A 27,056-nucleotide genomic window follows, 5' to 3' on the forward strand; every position below is an offset into this window, starting at 1 on the left:
AACAGAGTATAGTTACACTTGGAAGTACTTACTATCTTGTATGACGCCTGCATGCATTATATGATGCGTCCTGAGTTACAAATTCTTTTTCATATGGTACAAGTTCAAAGCTGCATCCCAACACACAAAAGGTGGCGTGCAATCTCAAAGTCTAAAATTTCAAGCGGAGATATCGTATATAAACTTTCTTCTGTCAAAACAGTGCAGTAAACTCGTATTATCTCAAGTCATGCGAAGCATATGTGTGCCGGTGATTGTGGAGACAAAAGTCATCGGAATAGCCGGAAGGGTTGAATATGAAGCGAAACAAATCGATGGTCTTAATTTGAGCGCTGCCCTCCCTTCGTGAAGGATTTACTTGTTCATGAGCTTCCTTGGAGAAAAGCATTAATTCCTATCTAGGTTCATTGCAAGTGGTAGCAAACATTGGGATTCAAAAGATAATTTATAAAGTAATTGGTTCTTTTAGCCCATTTACGCAAATGTACGTTGACATTCAGAGGGACCACTGAGAACAAGGTACTACCTTCAATTCGTTTGTCTTTATGTATTTCGACGTCGGGTTATCTCCAACTGATATTCTATAACCAAATATTTAAAAGTAACTTTTTCGGGCAGATGAAATTTAGGTAACGTCATCGTCCCAATTTCATTTAGATAATTCTCAATTTCCAGTTTCTGCTGAGTTAAGTCTGATATGCGCCGTTTTGGACGCAAACTAGTTGTCATTTAGAAGGCAACTTCATTATCCCCCCCTTATAAACCCCCCCCCCCCCTTATTTGCAAAAAACTCAGACAGCCAGTTTTCGCTAGCCTCTTTTGAGGCCAACTTAGTAGCACCAAGGGCGCTTTGTATGGACCGGAAGAGATGGTAATTACTTGGTGCCAGGTCCGGACTATACGGTGGGTGCGATAAGGCATCCCATCTGAGCTCCCGTAGCTCCTGGCGGGTCATTCAAGATGTGTGAGACCGAGCGTTGTCCTGGTGGAACACAACACCATTCCTTTTGACCAATTCTGGCCGCTTCTTATCAATTGCCTATTTCAAACGGTCGAGTTGTTCACAGTGGAGGACCGAATTGAGGGTCTGGCGATAGTTGAGCAGCTCATAGTTAAGTCCTTGAGGGTTTTATGTGAGCACCTGACTTAAGAGCTGAGACAACGGTACCAGTCTATACCAAGTGCATGGCTTAGCATTCATACTGGTGGATGCAAGACATACCTAAACCTCTACCGAACTAAGGAGTACGGCACCCGTGTTGAAACCCGAGGCCCGAAGGTCTCTTCTCGCTTGAGCATAACCACAGCCGCCGTGAAATTCCCACTAGGGGGCCTACCGCAAATAGCTGTACTCACAGACAACGGGAGTTCACCCGAAGTATGAGAGTCCAGGAGCTATCCCGGTTCCCATCGTACCAGTATACCCGTGGTCAGATTTCTTGGCCAATTACCACTTCAGATGAGTCCCCGTCCAGACTCGAGTCTGATCGCCTTGATTAGGCCTTTGGAGCATTCGCCTACTGCATCACGGCTGGCAAACCATAGTGAGTACAGCGTCTCCCGGTGCCACCACTATGGAGGTTCCTCTCAACCACTTGGTTTTGGTTTGGCCGACAGGGTTGCCGCCCCGTCTTCGTCACCGCCACCTTTGAGCACCAGCAGCTCATAGTAGATGATTTCCTTCCAATCCCACCAAACACACAGCAACACCTTCCCGGCCGTCAATCCGGGTTTGGCGATAGTTTGGACCGGCTCGCCGCGCTTCGACCACGATCTTTTTCACTTGAGGTTATCGTACGTGATCCACTTTTCATCACCAGTCACCATCCGCTTCGAATATGGGTCGAATTAGTTCCGTTTCAGCAGTGCATCGCAGGCGTTGATTCGCTCCAAGCGATTTTTTTGCGTCAACTCGTGTGGCACCCAAACATCCAGCTTTTTTTGGAATCCAATCTTCTGCAAATGGTTCCAAACGGTTTTATGGTCTATACCCAGTTCCTGGCCAATCAAGCGAGTGCTCACATGCCGGTCTACTTGGATGATTTCGACGATTTTATCGGTTTCTACGACGATTGACCTACTAGTACGAGGTGTATCTTCGACATCCACTACACCAGAACGAAATTGATTGAACAAACGCTGTCCTGTGGAAATCGTGACAGCCTTCGTTGCATTTTTACCCCTTCAGGTAGTAAAAACGTAAAATATGACGAATTTCTGGCTTGGTGGACTCGATCTTTGACGCGCTATAACTTGAGACTGAAACGCACGATCACAACACTGTCAAAGAGACACTTGTAGTGCAGATTGTCGTCTTCAAATCGCCGTCTAGTATGACCCGATCCGATAAGTACAACACAAGATATGTTTAAGTGTCGCAATCTATTGACAAAATACGACATTTCCCTTTCCCCAACCCAATATTAAAAAATAAGAAACAAGGTTACTCGCTTAAATCTTTTGTCTTCAGAGAGTAGTGGAAACAATATTCGTATTTGAAATAATAAAAAAAAACTTATTGTTTCTTTTTCGCTGGTGCAGATATTTATTCTTGCAAATACCGATATTTCGGGAACCACTTGTTCCCTTCATCAGTGCTAACAAGTTATATAAGGTGGGGGTGGTATATAAGGCTTACAGTTAAGTAAAACAAATCATTACAAAATAAGCACTGAAGAAAGACACATTTTGTGTCCGAAACACGTGTTTGCTACCTCAAAATAAACAAAATTCTATAGTTAAATTGGAAACCTTCCCTTTTAATAGTTTTATTTAAAAAGAACTATAGTAAACTAAGGAACTATTTTTATGAAACTTATATAATTATATTTTCAAAAATTTACTTCGAACCTCCTTAAACCCATCCTAGATCCAAAAATTGCAGTAAGATATATTTTAATAGGAAGCATCATACAGGCAAGTTTGATGGAAATCCTGCTATTATTAGCAAAGTTATAGTAGATCAAAGTTGCTACTTCCCGTGAAATGACTACTCTCTACGAGATAAATATACCACGATGAATAGAATATCGGATATATTCAACCGAATATGCGTTACGAGCACGCAGGGTATAAGTGGAACCATCTTCATTCTTACATAAAAAATCAAGAAAGCGTGAAGCGTCAAGCTCCCAACAAGGCCTTAGTCTGGGTGGAGTTGAGAAGCTCTCAAAGCACGACGAAGCGTATCAAGCCATATTTGTTTCAGTATACCTTTCGGTTGTTTCACATCGAATTTGATGCTCAGACCAATCTTAACAAGTTAGTTCTCATCAGCTCAAATTATAGAACTCTCAAAGACACTTTACTAGCAATTTTTCCGAGGTCGATGTAGCTCTTTATCAATAGCGTACGTTCTCATTTTGGATGTTATCTGACGTCTTTCATTATCATTAATATTCGACCAACGCTCGGAATCATAGAAACCAACAAGGTGAACAACACTGCGGTGAATTGCACGTTGATCAAAAAGGCGGTCCTTGCTTCTTCCATATTGCAATGCAGTTGAAGAACTCAATGGGTCACAATGTGTTGCACTTTCCAGAGCTCAACTCTCAAAGGATTCCGATGTTTTTCACAGATTCATTCGTTTGTCGTCTCCTCAGCTTCTGTGGCGCTGACAGTACGGATGAGGATATTGTTCTTCTTGATAACCTTTGCGCCTTGCTGTCGGCTTTTGGTAGGTTGATACAGATCTCCCTCGCCGTAGCAAGTGTCGAGACCTTTGACTTTTGCAATGGATCACTCGGGTAATAGCGATCGCGTTCTTTGGTTCCCGGTAAGCATTCTTGCAAGTTTGCTTATTTGCACGATTTTATCAGCAAAAAACTCATGATAAGGGCGTTTCTTCTTAGTAGCCTTGAGTTGGAGATCATCTTTCCAAAAGTCAAGCATCTCGGTTGATGGAGCGCTTACCAGGCTTGGTTATTTCGAGGGTTATGCTTTTAAGATGTTGATGTTTTCAATTTGATTGTACGGTTCTTTGACATTCCTAATAAATAACAATCGTGTTTAGTCCCTAGGCGATAGTGATAATAAAATACACCAAGTTGTTGATTTCCCTGAACGTTCCAGGGTTTAATTTGAAAGTGGAGAGGCGTTTGTGAAGGTAGTCGGTATATAAGGTTGTTTGGCAGATTAACCTGTTAAGGTTGCGGATTTCTTCATTGAGGTGATAGGACTGCGGAGAATATCTATCTCTAAACAGTCTCCTTCCAAGGGTCTTTTGAATTTGATATCGTCACGGATATCATTGTGGAGTGAGATGAGGTTGCGGTACTTGAGGAGACGAGTTGGAATCAGTTTATTGTACACTCGTTGAATTACTTCAGGTTTCGATACCATACTGTTGGATGGGAGTAGTAGTAGATCAAGTTTGGAGTTAAGGATCCGATTAATGAGCTTCCAGTTTGCCGGGGCTGAGGTTGGAGTGGGGCGGATGGCTTTTTCAGAAAGTTTAATATCGACGATTACAGCATCGTCGTCGGTAATGCGGGGGACGGTTTTCAGGGGAGGATATATATTAGAGTGGGGATTAACAGTAATGTTACTGCTAATGATGAAATGATCCAGATATGACTGATAATAACCTTTATGGAAGGTGACAAGTGGGATAGGTTTATGCTTGGATGGACGTTTGTTGCGAAGCGGTGCAACCTTTTCCCATTCTAGTTCGACCGTGCATCAAACCAAGACTGGTACCTGGCGTTGAGGTCTCCACCTATTATCAGGTATCAGATTTTACCTCGTGCTCTTGGTTGGGAAGCGCAAAAGATTGGGATCCAAAGGAATCTTCGAGTGATTTGAAGCTGTTGGCGGATGGAAAGTATTGGTAGGACAGACATTTCTCGGCGATAAAGATCGCTGCACCATCGCGAATTTTGGGCGGTCAATACGGAAAAGTTTAAAGTTGCGAAAGCTGGGTTCATGCTTATATTGCAACTTGGTTTCGCATAGGAGCACTATGTGAGGCATGTGTTCGTTAAGGAAAAGCTCGAACACGTATCTGCGGGCTCGGCAAATGATGGAGTTGATGTTCAACTCGATGATTTCAAAGTCCATTGATGGAAGTCAGAATACCAACCATCGCGTTGAACGTCTGCAGGAATTATTATGATTTCCTGGGGAATTAAAGGAAATCGGAATTGGATATATTAATGGGGCTGGCTCGACGCTCGAGTGATTTGAATGAGTGGGGGACGGAAAGGTGGTGCTCACTTTTAAGCATTTCTCCTCATCACGACCCTAACGAAGCTTGAGCAGTTTCGGCAGTTTGTAGGGTGGTCGTTGCTCTTGCAATTAACGCACTTTTGCGCCTGCTCCGGTGTTTTGGAGCATTCGCTCGGGCCGTGAACCTGGTTACACTAAACACAGTGATAGGTTAAGTGGCAGTTGGTTGCCGCTTGACCCATCCGCTGGCAGTTCTTGCAGGGCAATACCTGTTTGTTTTGAATTTGTTCTAAGCGAACTATGGTATGCTCAATGGCTTTATTATTTTTGATATATTCTTCGAAGAACGCCGCGTCAAAAGTGACCAGCCAGAGGTCCAGCTGGATATTCATCGTTTTTGACCAGGTCATGGCAAAGGGTTTAACTCAGATAACCTTGGACGCTCTCAGTTCTTCAGCTATTTCTGCAGCTGAGAAAGTGGGATCAAGACCTCGAAGGAGACTGGTTGTCTATTCGGAGGGAAGGGTGTGGGTAAAGAGCTTGTTATTGTTCTTCACCAGGATTTTCTTGGCCGTCGAGTAGTCTTCAGAGGCTTCGATAATGATTTGATTAGAATTACCTGATTTTTCATTTGAGTAATTATCGGGAAGAGCGCGAGAAATGTTCTGTTTGATTCGTTTAAAATCATTCAGAGGTTCCACTACAACGAGTGGTGGAATTTTTCGATCTACTTCCTTGTTTAAGTCGCCCGCGGTTGGGTTGCTCGTGGCTTGATCGTGCTAGCCTGGCTTGTAGTTGGTTTAGCACGACTTTGTACTACCTGCTTTTGCGAAAGCTTCTGCACAGGGTGCTTGATCGATAATTTCTGATTGATGTTGCTGAGTTGGTGACATCATTTTTGAGTTGGGTCCCTTTAATGTTTCTTTGATCGTCGCTGTGATGATAGTCACTTGAAGCCCCCGGGTTGAATCCTCCTGGGACTTGTTTCGTGAGAACGCCTCATGATCTTCGGTGAGGGCGAACTCATCCTGGCTGCTATTTTTTTAAAGTTCACTGTTACTAGGGGGCGAAACTTTAATTGGTCGGGTTTACGATACACCCACTACACTACCAGAATCTCGCCGAGTGGGATTCTGCTACTCCTGTTAATTTTTCTAGTTAGTATTTTGGCTGTTGTATGGAAAACTTACTTAAAGATTCGTTTGATTTGCGACGCTCGCGAGACAATACAAGATAGAAAATATTTTTTTTGAGAATGATGGGGTCCTAAGTCCGCATCAACTTAATGCTGGACCGGACCAAATGGGGAGCAACTTACTCCCTCTTTATATAATTCACGGACCCCTCGTTTAGGGTTTATCACCCAAACTTTACAAAAATGTGAAGCGATGACGGCTTTACCAGAGCAGAGGCAATGCCCTGGTAAAAAACCGTAAAGCCGTCACAAGAAAGAAGGTAGGAAATCATTCTCGCGATAACACAAAACTGCCACACTTGATGCTGTCCTATATGCATGACACACCTTCAATGATCCTATGCCAAACTGACCATACCGTTGTTTTTATTAATTTTTAGGTAATAAATTGAAATATTTCATTGAAATAATAAATTTTGAATCTTCTTACTATCATTTGCCCTTATTCTTGGTAAAATTACATCCCGAGAATTTTTCCTCTCACAAGTTGAAGCAACTGAAAAATGTGCACTCAACCTTATTTCAGAGTTTAAAAATATGGTATGACTTAATCAAAGGTTCCATGAATTTGTGAAAAAAATAATAATATGGTAAATAATTTCTCATTTAAGTCGACCTTAATTCTGAATGGATTTATAAAAAATAATAATTAAATTTATTTTCAATTCAACTTTAGGGCAAGAATTCGCTGGTTCAAATCACTAAATTAAACAGCCATGACTTGTTCATCGCTCAATTTTTCTAACATTGTTCTTAGATATCTCTAAGGAAAACCTGCTTAAAGAGACAAGATAATGATTGATAATAATAGAATTTTAATTTGCCATTTGGCCATCAACTATTCGATTGCCATTAGTAACCGTGGAGCTTAATGGATCTTCGTAGAAGAGTAGGTGCTCGTGTCGAATAACTATTTTCGATTCAAGCCTAATAAAGACAAAAGCATCTGTGCTAAGGCGTGTAATGTAACCGAAGCAGCAATCTGTAATTTTCTATTCTATTTTGCATCATTAGTCATGTTACGTATCTTAAGATTGAACTTCCTGCCTACTTGAAAATTCAATTAATCACAATTGTTACTATGTCAAGCCTGAATTCCGCTAAAAAAACTAATCAAACTCAAAGTGTAAATTTGATTATGAAGAAGATATGCATATTTGGCTTCCATTACAATAAAGCTCAAAAATATAAATCGAGCGAAACGAGTTCCTTCCTCCGAGATACATTATCGCGAATTAACATACCCGTCTATGACCTCTAACTATCATTTGGGACCTGTATCCGTCTGAGCGACAACTTCCCCAAGTTTGCCAGGTTTACCATATGAATGGTTAATTTAACCTGGTGAACTCTGTGTTCGTGTTATAAATTAACTTTTTTTCCCTAAGAAATGAATTGATTTAGCAGATGATAATTTTTTCTGTCTATAATTTATGCGAGATTATCTCCGAAGAAGTGTAGTTTTCACTTTCTTTTTGGGTGATGGCTTTCTGCTTCGATGTGAAGAAGGTTACGGTCAATGGGAGAAAGCATTTCGCTGGTATTTCATAAATAGACGACAAGCAATCCGATTGCGGGCTTGGGTATTTATTTTGCATTTAGATGAAATATGTATTTATGGATACTTCAGGTTAAATGGTGCTTGAAATTTACTTGTCAAATTTTTTATTTTTTGGATTTTTTTGAGCAGGCATTTCAGATTAAATTGCAATCGAAAGCAATGAGAATGAAAGTGAGGCGTTACGGTAAACTGCAATTTAATGTTTTCTAAATTGAAATATAACTTGATGAAAAAATGCGATTTTCCATGAGAATACGGTAAAATGTTGGAAAACAAACAAAGCAATCTATTTATTTTTGAATATAGTTTCGAAATTTAGCTCAATTTAGTTTCTTTAAGTTGAAGGAAACTTAGGATAGGAGCGAAGAAGAGTTCGAGGCATCTGGAATAATGTGTCGCAAATTGATAGATTTACCAAAACATCGAGTGTTAATACTTCCTTTCATGCCACTACTTTTATATATTCAAGAATGAGATTGATTTCTTTGTTTTTATTTCGATCGTGAATTTTATGTCCTTATGGAATTTAAGGAAGCTCAACTATATATCCTAATGTCTTTGCCAGTTAATGGGTTGCACGATCTTGTTGTCGAAAAAAAGAGCTTTATAATCAGTAGATCGATTTTCCGTCCTCCTCACATCAATCTATAGACTGCTCTAAATAAAAATATTTATTTGCTTTTCTTTGTCGTCATGTAACAATTTATGGAAGGTGGTACTCTTGTTATATCTGTGCTCGAAGACACTATCATTTCATACTTTGCGTGTTATTGGTTGAATTTGCTTCCATTTTCAAACAATCGACTTGTTAAAAAGCCTTCATGGTTCTAAACAAACATGCGGAAAATATGTTTTTATAAGATAACCATTCATTATAATTTGTGTTTGAAATAATAAATAATCCTATATAATATAAAGCAATAATGTTGTATTTTTTTTTTCTAGGTGAAAGCGCGATTGCATCGTATAGTTATAATAGTAAGTAAAAAATAACGACTTTAGCTTACCAGATAATGAAAGTGCATATAAGAAAATGCAATAAATATTTTTTTGAATTAAATATAATTTGCAGGAAGGAAAACATCATTCAATATCCCAAAGCCATTGAAAGCATTTTCTATCTATTGGTGTTGAATTTTTTGGATTCGTTGAGTTTTTCCGCAAGACTTTTGTACAGATTCTATTTGCTGATTTTTAATGTAATAATTGCAATGGCATTAGGAGTGCATATTAATTAAATTTACCATATATCTGGCCTACTTTCAGAAAAACATAAGCTAGGCTTCATTTGTTCTAATTTTCTACTACAATAAGTTATATCTGCTTTATAGAGTTACGACTTTTTGAATGTTGGAAGAGATTTGAGTAGTGCTATCGGCCAGTTTTGTCGTAGATGTTCTTCTGTTACTAATAGGACGACTTATGTTATATTTCAATTTGGCCGGGGTCATCATTTTTCGACCTGTTAATGATGACTATTATACATTTTACCCAAACCCAAAAACGATAACCTGGCGATCATTCAGAAGCTGATTTCTTTAAGCAAAATTGGGATTTCATATAGTATGCAGATGTATATAAATTAGCGCATCATGGGAATAACCCTACTGTCAAAACCAAAACTTTCTACTTTGTTCAATAACTTTTTTTCCATGTTCATATTCCTGTTGTTGTTAATTCGATAGTAGTATTATCACGTACTAGTCAGTTAGCCTTTAAATAGATTTGGGGTATCAATAAGATTATCTTTTATAAATAACTAGCTGGCCCTACGAACTTTGCTCCGTCTTAGAGGCAAAACCTAAGCAGGTTTTGAATTTATTAAGTTAATTTTTTTATTTATCAAGTATTTCAATGATTTTTTAATAGGTTGCACTCTTCAGTTAACCTTGTGATACACGACATTTTTTGTTTTATAATCAGGCGCACGAACAAACAATGCAGATGGTCTTCCGATCCATGAACATGCCGCATATAATTGACCATGTGAAAAACATTGATTTTCCAGATTCAGACCACAAACTTTCAAGGATTTACCTTGTGATTTGTTAATGGTCATGGCGAATGCAAGACGGATCAGAAATTGAAGTCTCAACTCAAATTGAAGTCAAACTCAAACGGCATATCGGTTGGGATCATCGGGATCCTCGGAATGAGAACTTCCTCACCTTCCTTTGAGTATCGTCGCGTAAATCACATTGTTCATCAATTTACTTACCACCAAACGCGTACCATTGCAAAGTTTTGGTGGGTTTATGTTTCGAAGCATGATTACTACGGAGCCAACCTTTAGGCGTAAATTGTGCGGTGGTATGCCAGGCACATCCAAGGAGTTTAAAAATTCAATTGGAGTTGGTGGCTTCATCTTTATTTGTTACACAGTCAATGGATCTGAATGAATGCATTGTTCCAATGATATCCTTCTGAAATATATAGTTAAGGTCATCTACATCTTTATTTTTAGCCACTACAATTGTTCGCTAACTCAACGATTCATTATTTTTGTAGTTAGTAATGATGTTTGGGAATACTTTGTTAATAACTTCGTCTTTCGATGAGACAAAGTTACAGAAATTCTGAGGAAATAAAGTCAATCTGCTCGATTCGTTGACAGGTACTCGACCATTACCGATAATCAGCAATTGCTCAGAGAAATCTTCAGCAGATGTATCATTAAGCAATGCAAATCTCTTGTTTGTTGTCAGCTGGAGTTTCTTCACATAACGCCATAGATTCGATGATTCGATACAAATGTTTATTTCGTCGGCAGCCGTTGAACCTGGAATTACTGGCAGTGTTTGGCGCAAATCGCCAGACACTGAAATCATTGCGCCTCCTAAACATCTCGAGTCATTGCGTAGATCTTTCAATGTTCGGTTAGGCGGCTTCTAATGCACGTTTATGCGCCATTGTGCATTCGTCCCAGATGATGATTTTCGATGCTGATAAAACTGTGGCCATTGCGGAGTTTTTTGAAATATTACATTTCGATTCTTCAATAGTTTGAAGATTTAACGGCAATTTTAATGCTAAATGACGGTACGGCATCCTTCAAAAAATGTGGCTGCTATTCCAGAAGAAGCAACCGCAAACGCAATGTTGGATCTCGCACGAACAGTCGCTAAAACTACTGACATGAGGAATGTCTTGCCAGTTCCACCAGGGGGATCCAGGAAATATAAACCACCATTTCCATCATCAATTGCCTTCATTAATGTATCATAAACTTCCTTTTCTTGGGGATTCAACAGTGGTACATTCGTTTAAACTGCTAAATCTAATTCCTGGTGATCATATTCACGTTCCCGTTCCAATTCTCGCTTAAATGCGTCATTCATTTCGCGATTTGGCGCTGACATTCCTAACCTGACTAATAAACTATCGCACATAAGGTAACACGTGTCTTCGATCAAGAGTAAAGCACGATTATGTATCTCCTCATTCATCTCAAGATCGGGATTTCTGGAACTGACACGTATTTGATGAAGAGGTAATGGCTTCAACGATTGTCGTATCCCAATGGGCATCGTTTTCTAGCAAATTGAATTCTTCACTTGCAGCACGATATATTGGGAATATTCTATCATTAACAGTCCGTAGTCACTCAAATGACGTTGGCCCACGCACATTTACCAGCAAAACTGCAAATAGAAGCATTCATCATTCTTTGGATCAACTTTATACATACGACCAAGAACATCAGTAGAACGCACATTGCCAGTGATGGTCTCCGCCGTTAATTTCCGTGGTTATCGTTTGGAATACTTGCTGTCGATCATATCGAAACGCTTCGCAATTCAAATCAGCACTTGATAAATCTCTTCTTGTGCGTCGCAAATTATCTACTTGATTTCTGTTATTCGACTATTTCGCATTGCCAACCGAGCTGCCTCGCTTTCCTCTTGTGATTGAGAAGCACGAAGTCGAGCCATACTAACGCGGCGCTCTTCAGGGCAATTCCTTGTGCTTCTTCAGTCACTTTATTCGCAATGTTTCGTATCCTTCTTGCATTACGGCTTTGTCGGGAAAGATTCGATCGTCTTGGTCGCGGCATTGTTAATAATGATTCAAAGAGAATACAAATTACTGATGATTATATATTTCTGACAAAATTTATATTATGAAATTTTCTACTTAACCATAGAAAAAACTACGTTTAGCTGTCAATTGCGTTTTGTTATTCCATGTCAGATGCGTCTTTGTTATACCACGTTTTATAGGGACTTCACGGAACCACGGTCGAGCGGGATAAAAAGTACCCTATGTCCGTCTCCTGGTTCCAAGCTACCTCTCCACAAATTTTCAGCCAAATCGGTTCAGCCATTCTTGAGTTATAAATAGTGTAACTAATACCGCTTTCTTTTATATATATAGATTTATGAGACTACAACTTTGAGGCCGTTGATAATTTCTCCTATCTAGGGTCGAAAATCACAACCGATAAAAGCTACGACGATGAAATCCGCACACGGTTGTTGGCAGCCAACAGAGTCTAATTCAGCTTACAAAAACTGTTCCGCTCGAAATGTCTCACCATAGGGTCAAACGCTCTTACTGTACAAGACATGATCTTGCCAATCCTCATGTATTCCTTGAGACTTGGGTTCTTAGCAACAAAAATTGCGAACTCTTGACCGCGTTCGAGAGAAGAATCCTTCGAAGAAGGATGAAGATAGACGATTCCGTAGCCTACATAACGACGAAACCTATGAGCGATAAAATCCGGCTCAATAGATTACGGTGGACGGGTCACTTAATCCGTATGGATGAGGATGATCTAGTCCGGAAAGTCTATAAGGGCAATATCTATGGTAGAAAAAGAAGACGAGGCAGACCCTGAGATGGGACGATGGCGTAGGTGTTGAATTGGTGTGACGAAGAGGATAAAACCATGAGGTGTATTGTTTGACTTTACTAGACTTTGCAGGGAATGATGTGGGCTTAGGTTTAGGGTTTTCATATTTAACTGTAGAATGTAAGATCGTACGGAAATTAAGTTATCGTACTTATTTCACTTTTTTGTGCAGTTAAAAAGGAAGTTAGTTAATACGTGTTCTGTTCCTTAGCATTTGAAATATGAAGAACAGATTTGAATTTGAATTTCAATGTCATGCCTATAACTACCCTACAGGTGATATCTATGCCAAGGGAACAAACGAGAAGATATCATTCACGCTGTTTCTATGATATACCCAGGATTCAAACTCATTCGCTTCTGTTTCCGAATAGTCATGACATAATATTTATGTTACCTTTTAATAAGCAACAAAGGTAAATTTAATAAACATTCATATAAAACTCAATGAATTTCCAATAAACAACTGTAGCTTATCATGAATGAATACGCGTCACATGTTTTATTAATTTCTGTGATTTATTGACATTGACGACGTTTCCCATGAGACTTGCAAAGTCTTATTTACAACAGCAATTACATTGTGATGTTAATGCGTCTTCCCTCCGTAAAACATATGGTACTTAAGGCTCATTACAATACATAATCAAACTGGTTTCTGCTCACTAGTCAGTTACATCATCCCAGAAGGATTGTATCTTGTTGTGGAAATCTTGATGCGGTTTCCAATTGATGCTCGAACATATGAGATGAGATTCGTATCGTGCAATTCACTCGACACGATTCTCACGTTACTAAATATAAAGAAACTCGATAGGTGAGACTGAAGTAGAATAAACACAGATTAGATTATGTGGGGCTTAGGGGGTTGAGTAAACACTAATATGGTGGTGACGGATGACCATTGGTATGTAGTCTAAGTAGAACTTTGTGAAAAAATCCGACCGGAAGTCAAGGTCAGTTGAAGGAGTTTGCTTTCCTTTGATCTCCGTCAGAGATAACCATTTGTAGTTATTTCGTGGGTGGATTTTTGTTTTTAAATAAAGTTGATTGTTGTCTGGAACGAACTCAAAATTAATTTTTACAAGAAATATAAATGCGTAAATGGATTTATATTGACTAAAAAACAATTAGTTCCATGGGAAGTAAACACTCAATATTCTAACAAGAAATTTAATTACAGTGAAAACTCTCATGGGCGGACACTGACCGTCGAGTCATTTTTGTCCGCTCCAGAGGGATGTCCGTCCATAAAGAGGAATAATATAATTTTTCGAAAAAATTCTGTCGAGGGAGCAAATGAATACATTTTCTAATGATATTACAAAATTTTTATTTCATTCTTTATCGGGCAAAATTTAAACTAAAGATTTATTCAATTTTTATTTACATTACATTTTTCAAAAAACTCGGAAATTGTGGACTGACATAACATTTTCTGTTTTTCTTCCAAGAACAGTGTTTGAACAGCCTGATTTGACACCACCTCTAATGTTTCCTCAGGCTGTTCAATGTTGGAATCCTCTTCATCTAAGCAGATTTTTCCACTGAAATTGGGAAATTGGCTCAGTGGCGAATTCTATATCTATTTCGAGGAACTCTGTTGCGTCGGAATAATCCTCCCCAAGTGTTTCTGCCGACTGAAAAGTAGAAGAAAACGTTGCTAGGGGCAAGTCATCTTCTGGGTTGAATTCTTCTGATTCAGAATCATTTTTTGTCAAATCCAGCTTTTCTAAAGCAGTTTATAATTGCCACTGGCTGTTTAAGGTAATCCAGACTGCTTTTATGAAATTCACAGCCTCCAAGACATTAATTGGTTGTATTTAACATGCATGCTTCGATAGTGAACTTTGAGATGGCAAGCTTGCTAGGAAGAAAAATAATTTGCATATTTGTAATTGCAAATTACGAGGATGGCAAGTTGCATTGTCTAGGAAAAGCAAAATTTTCCTTTTTTGTTGCCTAATTTTTCAGTTGAATTCCATTAGCCACTGAGTCATGAGCTCGCGCATCATCCAAGCCTTTTTATTAAAATGCCAAACTATTGGAAACGGCTTGATGTCCGTGGAGGCATGCTCTGGGAGGTACACTTTCTCCAATCGCGAGTTGTTTTTCCTTTATCTCACAGTAAATTTGTTAACCTTTGTTTGGGCAATTTTCCACTGCAGCACTTATCCGATTTGATAGCAAGCGTTTTGTTGGGTCATGCTCTAAAGAAAAGACCTGTTTAGTCGGCCTTATAAATGTCCTGGGGTCTATAACTAATTAGAAGTTTTTTTAAAAATTGTTCAACGTCTCCTGGATTAACAGCAGAGGCTTCACCAGACACACATGGAAATGCTATGTTGTGTCAACTGCGAAATATTTGCAGCTAACCGTTATATGCAGCCAAATCTTTAACTCCAAGGTGTAAAGTTATTTCCTTGGCTTTCTCTTGAACCATTGTTCCCGATAATGAGCTGTTTTGACTTCAGACTTTGCAAAACCAATCATAAATCATAGTATCAATATTTTTCCCTTCTGAATTGATAAACCTTTGTTTGTTGATATTTTCTACAGCAATCCATCTGGTCCTTTGTTACGCACAATAAGGGAAAACTGCGCCTTTCCCAGGTCGAATCTGGTTGAGATAAGTCAAATCAATTCATCAATATTGAAACTGTTTGGCTAGCACACGCACTAATGTATTTTCATTTTCATATATGTTGAGAATATATATTTCATCTTTTAAAGAATGCCCAATATTATCAATTATTTCACCTTTAAGACTTTTTACTTCAACTTGCTGCGGTTGAATGAGACAATCTTGCGCTCATAAACGAAATTAGCACACACATTTCTTATCAGGGGAGATCCCAAATTAGTTTGTGGACTTTAACGTTTGAATTCCTACACACGGTTTTGTGCATCGTGTACGCTTTTAAGAGGTTTGTGTCCGGCTATAAGGCTTTTTTTTAAAAAAAAAGTATAAAATTTACTGTCGCGTCCGGTCGAAAGGAGTGTTCGCCCAAGAGAGGCAAATTGTTCCGACATTTACAAAAAAAGTCATAATCCGGGAAAATTTGTCCGCCCAAGGGGGGCGTCCGCCTATTAGGGGTGTCTGCTAAGAGAGTTTTCACTGCATTTACCTCATTTCTGTTATAAACGATCTTTTGGAAAAATTGTCAGAACAGCATACTGAACAGATGATGATAAATATATTTTCCCATACATATATGTACATACATATAGCGCCAAATATTTGTTATAATTTCTATCCGTTTCTTCTCTCTTCTAGTTAGATTAATGAAGTTATATTGGATTTTTGTTAAAACCATAATTAATGCTCTGTAAATACACCCCACGGAAGTCTTCTACACCAATGGCTCAAAAACAGAAGAGGGTTCTGGAGCCGGAGTCTACCTCTCGAATAAAAACGAGAAGTGGGCTTTTCCTTTGGGATAATATGCAACGGTTTTTCAAGCCGAAGGTTATGCGATCCTAAGGGTGGCAAACTGGGTGATTGACGAGCGGTTGGAGGGCAAGCGCATCGCGATCTGCAGTGACAGTCAAGCTGCACTGAGGGCATTGAGCAGTCCTTTGATCACCTCGAAAATCGTTCAGGAATGCAGAAACCGTTTGAACTCTATGTCTAGATTCAATACGGTGGAACTACTCTGGGTACCTGGTCACTGTGGCATAGAGGGAAATGAAATCTCGGACGCTTTAGCGAAAGAGGGGTCCATCTCCCCTATGCCGGGACCGGAGCCAGCAATTGGGGTATCAGTAGCATTGGCTAAATCTGTTTTCAAAAACTGGGAGCAAGTTTCCCATAATGACAGGTGGCAGAGCCTAAATGCTGCTCGACACACCAAACTTTTCCTGCCAGAACCCAACATACGTACTGCAAAGTTTATCTTGTCGAAAAGCAGGAGGACCTGCAGGTGTATTGTGGGCATTCTGACAGGCCATAATTCACTAGCTGGGCATATGTTCAGAATAGGAATTACCGAAGATGATACGTGTCCCTCCTGTAATGAGGAAGCGGAATCCACGGAGCATTTCCTATATGAATGCCCCGCCTATGGACGCATCAGGCATCAGATCTTTGGTGCCGATGTTCTCCAATTGCGATGGGTAGCATCACATCCACTAACGGAAATACTGCGATACATGAACGCATCCGGAATATTCCGTTAGACGGGGGAGGCGAGTACAATGGGCCAACACGGCCTGAGTGCTCAGAAGCTGTAGCTTCTCCCCCACCATACACACACACACAAATACACCCCACAGTATCGGGGTAAGCACAAAAGCAAATTGAAACATCCATGACCATAACCAAAATTCGAAACCGAACTATGAGATCGAAATGCCAACGCTCAACCTCTTTGGGTATTACTCCAGCGCGGGTACTACTGATTTGATTGTTTTATTATATATCCTGCGTACTTCATCCTCAAGATTCGGTTTTCACGAATGTGTACCTAGAACCTCGTTAGATATTGTGACATTTCAGACATGGGACTTTTTAGACCACACTTTTTCCCGTTGTACTCTTCTTGCCCTTTACTATTCTGCGGAAGTATTTCTGTTGACGGTAATGCCCTTTCCTCTTGACGATCTCCTTCTAATGTCGAAAAAACAGCATGGCAACTTGTTTTTTGTTTCACAGCGTTTTATTTTTATTTTTTTCAATAGTGTATGCTGCTTAATCTTTTTATTGGCTGGATTCACACTATACTGTTTTCCTTTTTCATAGGAGTCAAATGCCAATGTCGATTTCCGGTTTCATCCAGGGCTGAGGCAGTTCTGAGTATTTAAAATCATCATCATATTCCATTCTTTTACGTAAAAGAGTCTATCTGGTGTCGAGTGATCAAAAGTTTTATTGAGTAGCAGATCTTTCTCTCTCTCTGATTAGTCGTCTCGCTCGAGAAAAGGGTTGGCTTGTCTAGATAGAGTCGGCCACTCCTCTTGGTCATGGGGTTGGTCTGAGTGGAGTCAACAGGATTTTCAATCTCCATCTATCGTATCTGCTCATAATTGTTTTGGTCGACCTTTGAAGCGCTCCGCATTGACATTGGATTACGTGGCTATATGATCGAATACGCCTCACTAACAATTCCTCCATCTCACATTTATGGCGAATGTTCTCAGATTTATCACATTGTAATCAGCGGTAGATTTAGAAGTCGTGCTGTGGTTGTGCGAAAGAAGAAGGACTTTGATATCTACTTCGAAAGGATGTTACGCCCACCGTTTCTCGCAGGATTAAGGGTTGCGACCAGATCCAGACCGGATGCTAAATGCCTCGAATCGGATGTTGTGTGTTCTGTTTTCTCGGCAGATAGGCAGTGTAGTAGGCTTTGTTTTAGCCGCACTTGAATATGCACGATTCATTGTTCAGAGAGACGTGGAGTGCTACAGCTCTGGGCAGGCCTGACAAGTTTTATGTGGAGAAGCTCAGAAGCTATCCTCCTTGTTAGCTACTGATCATGGCAAATGAAGAGTAGAAGGAGCACCTTTTGTGGAAGCAAGAACTAATTTTACAAACAAAGGTATAATTTTCTCGGCCATTAATGCACTAAAGTGTAAGAAAGTCGTTCAGCTTGAACGTAGCTATTGTATTCTATTTCAGCAGAACTGCTGCTTCCATTTATATGGGAATCCGAAGCCCACCGCGGAGAGTGGAAGAAAGGGATGATTGTGAAAATACCGAAAATAGGCACTCGCCTTAAGTGCGACAGTCGAACGCAATGCGTGTTATCTTTCGTCGTTAATATTATAGCTAAATGTGTAAAGTATATAATGTGCAGCGAGCAGGCTATGATCCACGTTTTGCACTGTTCACATCAACATCATGCGGATCATATTGGATGATGCAATGGATGGTGATATCTGTGTGTTCTCTCACCGAATCATAGATCTTGGTCAAATGGTCCTGGATTTAGGAAGACTGGTTCAACAGAACGAATGTTCTCAATATGACGAGTTATCGCACTCCTTCTATTTGAGTTGTTTTAGGAACACATGACGTAGAGTAGTGGAGGAGGAGTGTAAGGGTCTCGGGAAGTATTGGTGAGAGTTGAAGCAAATTTCAACAAATCAATAACAATAAATAATCGCCGTTGGCGCGCTTTGCCTTTTCAATATTTTTATATATAATTGTATTTCCCGTGTTCACTCCTTTACGGAGTATCAGGCATCCATATATCCTTCTTCGTATTGATATATTTTCGTTTGCTGATTTTTGATGGAACTGCGGTGCAGTATCACTACCATCCCATTTGGTGCTGAGCAAGTGAAAAGCCTCCAGGGAAGAAACACAAAAACGAACATAAAACATTTATGAATGACTGAACTGCGGTCTCCTGATGATAGTAACGATTCGCATTGAATAGGTCTTTTAACCTTTGTAGTAGCTTTCCACAGGAAAAATTCAGTTCAAGCTTTTGGCAGCTTTGCACATTGTTCTTGTCAATCGTTGAGGACTTAATGGGGCAATCGACTTGATCTGGCTAGTTGTCTTTCCTTTAGGTTTGGGATCTATGCTGGGGACTGCCTACAGTATTATATGTGATGCACCACTGTTTGGAAGATTCAAATAGTTGGTTGATTTGTCTCTTAGCTATATATTAAATATGTAGAATCCATCCAGAATACTATAGCCTCGACTGGAAGCGGAGTTGAGACCAGCACCAAAGAAAACTCAACAAAGGTGAAACTTAATAGAAGTAATGAAAACTTGTTGTTTCGTTTTCGCTGGTGTAGGTATTTTATTCTTGCAAATACCGATATTTCGGGAACCACTTGTTCCCTTCATCAGTGCAAACAAGTGCAGGTATTTTATTCTTGCAAATACCGATATTTCGGGAACCACTTGTTCCCTTCATCAGTGCAAACAAGTGCAAACCTACACCAACGGAAACGAAACACAAGTTTGCACTTGTTTGCACTGATGAAGGGAACAAGTGGTTCCCGAAATATCGGTATTTGCAAGAATAAAATACCTACACCAACGGAAACGAAACAACAAGTTTTCATTACTTCTATTAATTAATCGTTGGAAACACCGCATAATTTCACTCTGAAAGGTGAAACTTATCCTATTTATAACACGCGATTCCATCTGCATAGGAGTATAATAGTTGAAGAGCCAATGAAACGAAGAGGGTCTATATAATGTCAAGTGCTCGGACACTTGGAGTCATACTAGGCACTTCCAAGTGTATGCACCATATTGGATGACCACAATTGCACAGCTAAAATTCCTTGGGAGAAGCAAGATCCCTCTGCCAAAAAATTTGGTAGCTGCAGAAATAACCACACTGCCAATTACAGAGGGTGCCTTGTGTAAGTTAAAGTGAGTCGAAGATGTGAAACAACAACCAAAATACCTTTAATAGATAATCTAAACCGAACCACTGAATACTACCCTCCGAAATCTACCACTTCTGCGGAGCAGTTTGTAAGTTTTTTCAACACTCTTGGTAGAGGATATATTGAAGCTTCAGATTCCAATGCCGACAGTGTTATCTTTTCAATACCAATTACGAACTCTTGGGCCCCTTCGAAAGAAGAATTTTCCAAAGAATTTTTGGACCCATACATGAGGATGGACGATTCCGTATTCTCTGTAATCATAAAATCTATGAACGGTACCACGACCGTCTGGTTGTGAATATCCGACTCGACAAGTTGGAATGGGCAATTCACCTAATCCGTATGGACGAGGATGATTCAACCGGGAAAGTGTGTAAGAGCAATATCTATTTTACAAAAGAAGACCCTGCCCCAGATGGAGCGATGGCGTAAGCCAGAACACCAGGCAACTTTTATGGATATCGAATTGGTGGACCTCGGCTCAAAACAGGGATGTCTAGAGTTCCTTACTAAGGTAGGAATAGACCAGATAGCAATTATTTTGCCCTTGATGATGATTTATTTTCCATATTTTTGTCCAGTTTTCTGTTAGGACGACAACCTCTGCCCGTCCGTCCTCCTTAAACATATCACTCCCTCGTTTCTTGCTGTCTTGCCGTTCAAGAATTCCTGTTTTCCCTTACAGTTTTACCGCCATCACATTCGTAATAACTACCTCCTCAATCTAACTTTTTCGCATTGTTTCCTAGTATCTTGCAATCACTCGGCTTATCTTAAAATGTATGCTTATAATCCGCTCTTAAAGCCGACTTTCGTATTAATCGATCCATAATACAACCAATGCATAAGGCTCCGAAATTCGACTTCCACAAACCCGATTTCCTAGTCCTTAATAAGTTTCTTAGGTCAGGTAGCCCTCCAAAATTTCTCTTGCAACCCGGCTGTCAGGACGGTTTATGACTTCTTCGAAATACTGTTTCCATTCTTTGTTCCCATTGTGTGTTAAAAGCTCAATAGATACCCCCCTCTCCACTAGTAGAAACTCGTGATTCCTTACTTTCGAAATACCGGTCTTGGTTAAAATTTCAGAGCACAGGCAGAGTAGTTGATGGTGCCAATTTTAAAGGCCGACGTTTGTCTACAAAAATTTTAATATGTAACGCTTACTCTGAATTCCTATCTTCTGCCATTGTCGAATTCCTCATCAACAATCTCGGCAGTGTTTAGGGCGGTGGACGTTGGATATCCCGTGTGACGGTGTCCATAACAAGAACAAAGATTCTAATGGCGATTATGGTCTTTTTTTAAAGAAATGTAAACAGAATATTTCCCTTTCCCGTTCGCTAATTTCCAACAAAAGTTTATTTGAAGGTGTCCTTCCAGACAATTGAAAGGAGACACGTATCATCTCTTTCCACAAAAAGGGGATGTTCCATTAGCTGAAAACTACCGTCCCCATATCTCTCCTGTGCTCTAGGTCTAATATTCTGGGAAAAATGAATTTATTTAAGAAAAAAGCTCTGTAATAATTTTTATTTTTTTTTGCTTTTTCTTTCATTTTTGTCTTCACAATAATGTTCTTTTTCTTCATCTGCGTGTGCAATATCTCCTTAGAATCTCTCTGTTTATTGTGCATTTTGAATTAACTAATAAAATAAGCAAAAAATCATGAGGGATAGGTACTTTCCCTTTGGTAATTGACTGAAGACAACCATCATTTTCCGAACCGTGTCATCTGCAGAACAGAAGCAAGCAGAAGGAAAGTGGGGAAGACAATGGGGAAATTCAGCGCTAATACTTAACACATTGACAGCGGGGTCGATATACTGTGCATCGGAACCGACCCCCGCCCGTAACGGACTCGATACACAGTATATCCTCGACTGGTAAACAGGGTCCATTTGGGGCAATTCTTGTTCAGTAGCGCGCGAATACACAGTGTATCGTGTATCGTAAATGGCGACCGAATTTTTTGGATATTTTTTTCATGCACAATATGGTTATATAGAGCAAATATAAGTTTTTCCATTTTTTCTTTTCCGTTACCGGGGGTAATCAATTAATTAGGTTCCGCTGTCAACGTGTTAATTTACTAGCCTACTTGTTAAAATTTTAATATCCTCCTCAATGGCACTGCTTAGAAAGTACCGAAATTAATTGTATTCTTCTGGTAGCTGAATTCAATTAGCATTCACTTTCTTTCAATGATTCAAGTCATTTGCTACGAATTAGTGTGAAGAGACTATAATAATTTACATATCTCTCACTAGATTCGAATCTATAAAAATATCGCTTTTCTCATGGTCGATGGAATAAAAACAAAAAGCAATTAAAACTCCAATTACTGCCAATTTCATTCCCATCAATTCGTTTGATTTTTTGTTAGGAAAATGAAAGTTCATAACAAGTAACTATTGCGGTTAGTTCCAAGATGAAATCGGGAAGAAAAACAAGATTTATTCGTGGGATGTTGATGTTTTTCTTTTTACTACGACGTCAATGTGCTAATAAATCAACATCAAAAAACTCTTTAAAATGGCCTTCCTTTAGGTGTAACACACCATTAATCACTGTTATTTATCGCAAAATTCATTACTTGTTTCCCAAGTGTGAACATTTTAAAAACTATTCATTTGTCTGTATTTAGTATCAGGATCGATTACAGCGAATATAACAAATTACTGTGGAGAAAAAGTCATAAAACAAACTTAATTTTTTTCTATTTTTTAATTTTTGTGGCTACTTGCTTCTTCTTCACTGAAAAGAGGAATAGACTCTTGTTAAAGATAATACCGTTTATATCGTCAGTACTGTCGTGATTTTCGGTTATCGAAAATAAAAAATATTAACTATTTAATGATATTACATGCGCAGTTGTGAAGCAACCACGTAATAACAGTGATGGCCTTCCGATGTAATCAATAGTTCTTGATCATTTATTTTCGAATGAATTTCTTTTCAAAATTGCAGGCAAAAAACTAAGTATCAGTAAAGTTGTAAGTATACTCCCGAAAGCACTTTTTTTAAAATATACTACTCAGAAACCCTTTTACACAAAAGTCATGAAATGATAAGTAGTGCAGATATACCGTGGTCTAATAAGTTTTTGCAAACCTTAGATGGAATGTAAGGTCTGAACTATGCCCAATTTTCTAGTTAGCCTTTTTCCGTTTTCTTCTTTTCTGGCCGATCGAATTGGTCCGAATGGAGCCGGAAACCTCCCAAATCATCATCTAAACCATCGTTATTTCGATAGACTTTTGGATCATTTCAAATTTACTTTTTACCTAATGAGTTCTCGTCAGAGTGCATTATATGATCATACCATCGAAGACGCCTCTCTCACATTTTCACAACTGGTACAACCTCATATTGCCATTTGTCCATATACTTCAATAATCGCTAAGATAATCTGCAAATTCGAAATTATTTTTAACGATAGAAGTACACTCTATGCTGCTCACAAAGGGCTCTTTAGAAAGCTAAGTTAACTCAACCTATAGCTAGTATAAGAACAATTATCCTTTTTCAAAATGAAAAATAAGTACTGCTACCGTTAAATTTATCAACAAGCAACTAACTGGTTTGCTGATGTTCTTTCGATTAGAGACTACTTAAGAATGAAATGGGAAAATCTTATTTGACTATGCTGGTGACTTTCCCTTCTATTTTCGTATGTGTAAATAAAGCATCGGAATTGACTAATTTCATGGAAAACTCCTGAAGAGCGAAGTGGAGCAGCTAAGTGCCTTCCTTGGCATCTTACAATCTCTAAAAAATTCAGATGTCCCTTGTGTACCTCATAAGAAGTACCGAAAGCAAGCATGGCTACATATTAAATTTGACAACGGCAGCTGCCCTTGACGAGGTTATTCAATTTGTGGACAAGTCTCGAAAGACTGCGCCGTTACAAAAGCTCGTTTGTTTATTGCTTTATTGTGGAGAGCATTATAGGCAAGGAATATGTCAGTAGAGTATTATTTCGTGAAAAGGGAAATCTTGCTGAGATCGTTTTAAAACCTTATTAAAATTGGTTTACTGTCTGTCTGCCGGTCTGTCTATCTTTTTTTTTTCAGGAGGTGGAAATCTTCAAAAGACATTGGTCTGGGCACACCAGCGTGTGAGATTTTTACACACTAAAACCACCCCCGACTCCCTCCCTGCCCCGCGGAACCACCATAAGTAATTACATCACGGGGCGGAGTCAGCTAATTCTAGCTTAGTCACCTTTCTTCTATACTCGGCGCACGTGACCGCGCTTTTCTCCTCTCCTCTGCATTTTGCAGTTTGGTTTGGATAGATGCGATCATGAAGTTTTTTGATGTGCTACTATTTTCGGCACCAGATTTTCTGGTACCAGCACCTCTCCAAGAGTCTCCTCTAGATTCCTCCTTTCTTCCACAAATCTCGGACAGTGGAAGAATACATACTTTGGGTCCTCTGGGACTCCATCGCAATTTGGACAGTCGGGCGAGGTGTCCAATTTAAACCTGTGCAGGTATTGGCGATATCCGCCATGCCCCGTGAGAAACTGGGTGAGATTATAATTAGTTTCACCGTATCGTCTCTCCAACTACTGCTTGATGGCAAGAATGAGCCTGTGAGTCCATCGACCCTTTCCCAAGCGTTCCCACCGCCACTCTCCAAATTGGGGTCACATAGAGCATCATTAAGGTCACCACCCTGGCTGTAAGCAACCTAGAGGTATACCATGGCCCTCCCACGTTCGGCATCATCCTGGCCAGGGCCATAATAGCAGTGGGTGATTTATCGCAAACATACTGTACGTGTTGTTTATAGCTGAGCTTCCTGTCTATCACCACCCCAAGTATTTGATGGCCAGCTTGGAAGAGACGATATGATTCGCGATTCTAATGCAGGCGTAATTTCTATTCCGGCGCTTAGTGATGGGGACCGCTTCTGTTTTTTCCACCGCCAGTGTCAGAATAGAGCGCTCTAGCCAACTTTTAACAGCACGGATCGCCTCGCTTGAGTATAACTCAGCATCTTCGAGTTGCTTTGGACAACAACCAGTGCTATGTCGTAAGCGTAAGCCACCACTGTGGCTTTCTCCGGAAGGGGAAGATTAAGTACATCGTTGTACATGATGTTGCAAGGTGGTGGGTCCAATACGGAGCCCTACGGGACACCCGCGGAAACAACGTACTCCTGAAGTCCGTCATCGATATCATACCAGAGCCTTCTTTCAGTTAAATAACTATCGACGATAGCAGCGAGATAGGCAGGAATACCAAAGTTCACTGGGGATTTCCGTATTAGATTCCAATTGGCCGAATTGAATGCATTTTCCACGTTCAGGGTTACTACCACGCAATATTTGCTGTTATTACCCTTTCCGTGAATTGCATCTTCGGCCAAGCCAGTAACCAATTTGATGGCATCAATGGTTGACCTGGCTTTACGGAACCCATACTGCCGATCTGAAAGGCCGCCTAGGTTCTCAACAACCGGGAGTAATCTATTATAGATTACCCGCTCTAACATTTTCAATATTCCCTCGGACATGCAGGCTTCGAACAACTTAGCGAACATGTCCGGCCTGGATTTCACGGCAAGCTTAAGGGCCTTATTCGGTACTCCGTCCAGGCCCGGTGCTTTATTGTCTTCTATTCTACCGCAGATCTCCAGCAGCTCGTCTCTGGTGACTGTGGGAATTGCCGTTACATTCAGAGGTGGTTAGAATATGTCGGTGCTCTCCTCTTGCTGGGGGAATAACCCCGCTTCTGAGCAGAGTTCCTTAAAGCATTTCCTTTTCCTTTTCGGTCAGTTCATGTTTCCACCAGTAGTTTGGTGCGCACTTCCTAGGCATGGACGCGTCACATGCTTTGGCGATGCATTGAACTTGCTCTATCAGGTTGATCTAACCACACCTCTATTAAGGTCTGCTCATCCAAAGATTTTGCAGACCAGTCTGAAATCTTTTTCGGTTTCGGGCTTGATAACTCTTTGCCCTATGGCTCGATACATGCCTCATGTCTCTCTGTCCGTCTGTCCGTCACGCGCATTTTCTCAGAGATGGTTACAGTGATTGGCCCCAAATTTGGTAGAAGGCTGGGAACTGTGAACGTTCACGCATACAGTGAGTTACATCCTTTTACGACGAATTTAAAGGGAGGTTTGCATGAATGGGGCAAAGGGGGGTGTACATTTTTTTTTCATCAAATATAGTCATGTGGGGTATCAAATTGAAGGTCTCGATTAGTACTTTTCGATACCCAACCGAAAAATATGAAAAAGATCAGGAGGCTGGCACTATATGGTGCCTGGGCTCCAAAATGCCTTCCATACTGATTTCTGTACAAATAAAGTTAATAATAGTATATTACTATAATTTTTAGTAATTGGCTGCAAAATCCCCCTTAGGTTCATCCTAGCACCACGAAATTGTAACAATGTACGAAATTTCGCAACAATATACAGTATAACATAGAGCATGATCTCACCAAGTTTGATGGAAATCGCACTATTACTAACAAAATTATAATACGTCAAAGTTGTCGCTTCTTTGCAAATTCAAGACTATGAATGTCAATATCATCCGAAAGTGGATATTCTCACATAATATATGCATATATTACGTGTTACGTACTAAGAAATACACAAAACCTTTCGTACCTGAAGCGTCCAGCTTCCGGTTTCCCGACTTGTTTTGATCTGTCTGCATAGCAGCAATAACTTCCAAATAATCTTCTTCCTTCGTTTGCACGGATTTAACTCGGATTTCGATAGACGATTCATAATTCATTTCATTAAAAGGCCCTATTTTAATTGGTTTGAAAATTTTTAGTAAAAGATTGGTTTGGAAGATAGTTTCCTTTATTGCCTAATAATTACGTAAAATAGATACAAATACGGTATTTCGGGAACTAACTTTCCCCTCCCTCAGAGTT

At 39.8% G+C, this 27,056-nt stretch overlaps 1 protein-coding gene across 3 annotated transcripts in view; it reads left to right on the forward strand.

Moving 5' to 3' along the window:
- Window positions 1-27,056, forward strand: part of LOC119654885 (mucin-12) — a 268,652-nt gene that overhangs the window by 105,419 nt on the left and 136,177 nt on the right. For all 3 annotated transcript variants that reach the window (XM_038060497.1, XM_038060499.1, XM_038060498.1), the window contains one exon: window positions 8,871-8,903. The gene's annotated coding sequence lies outside the window, so the exon portion shown is untranslated. The remainder of the gene's footprint in view (window positions 1-8,870; window positions 8,904-27,056) is intronic.

The sequence above is a fragment of the Hermetia illucens genome, chromosome 4 (assembly GCF_905115235.1).
Source record: "Hermetia illucens chromosome 4, iHerIll2.2.curated.20191125, whole genome shotgun sequence".
NCBI lineage: Eukaryota > Metazoa > Arthropoda > Insecta > Diptera > Stratiomyidae > Hermetia > Hermetia illucens.